Genomic DNA, 726 nt, shown 5'->3' with positions numbered 1-726 from the left:
CTATATCTTTCTGCAGCTGTTTCTTTATTTCAGAAGCCGTTGATTCATTGCTTTCAGCTGTGTGATTTCTAATTTGTTCTGTGTTAGTGTCCTCTACACTTGTTATGGGTGGGCTTGGGTTCTGAGGTTGCATTTTGTTCCTTCTTCTCATTTTGTGTAGCACTGCCTTTAGACCTTTGTTGTAGATCTTTGCTATGGTTATAACCTTTGCACGTGCTGAAGTTCAGGTGCAGCTTTACAGAGTTTGGACTTATCCAGCTGTGTCTGGTTTAGGTCTGGCTGCTGTGCTCAGCTCCTTCCTGCTGCTGCCCTTGAGGGTGAATATGTTTGGCCCTGTGGCAAGATGTTCTACTCCTGGACTAGCTGGTTGGATCTATCCTCTACACTCTCTGCACGGATTGCAGCTGCAGGGTTACACCTCAGGCATGTATGCCAGGCCTGAGCTGTGCCTGGCGGGGGCAAGGTGAAGTAGGAGGAAGAGGAAGCTTTCCCACACACTCACTGGACCTGGGCGAGGACTGGGATGGGGGTTCAAGGAAGTCAGGAGAAATTCCTACTCGGTGGGTGGGGTGGAAGAGGTACTGCGGAGTGGTGGGGTCGGCCCGAGGGGGTGGGAGAGGGTCCGGCCCATGCTGCGCCTGGGCTGGGACTGGTCCCGCCAGTGCAGGGTAGCAGGAAGCTCTCCACACACTCACTGGACCTGGGCTAGGACTGGGTCTGGGGGTT

Source organism: Octodon degus, unplaced genomic scaffold, assembly GCF_000260255.1.
Source record: "Octodon degus isolate 3935 unplaced genomic scaffold, OctDeg1.0 scaffold00028, whole genome shotgun sequence".
Classification (NCBI taxonomy): domain Eukaryota; kingdom Metazoa; phylum Chordata; class Mammalia; order Rodentia; family Octodontidae; genus Octodon; species Octodon degus.
Note: the sequence above shows the minus strand (reverse complement) of the source record.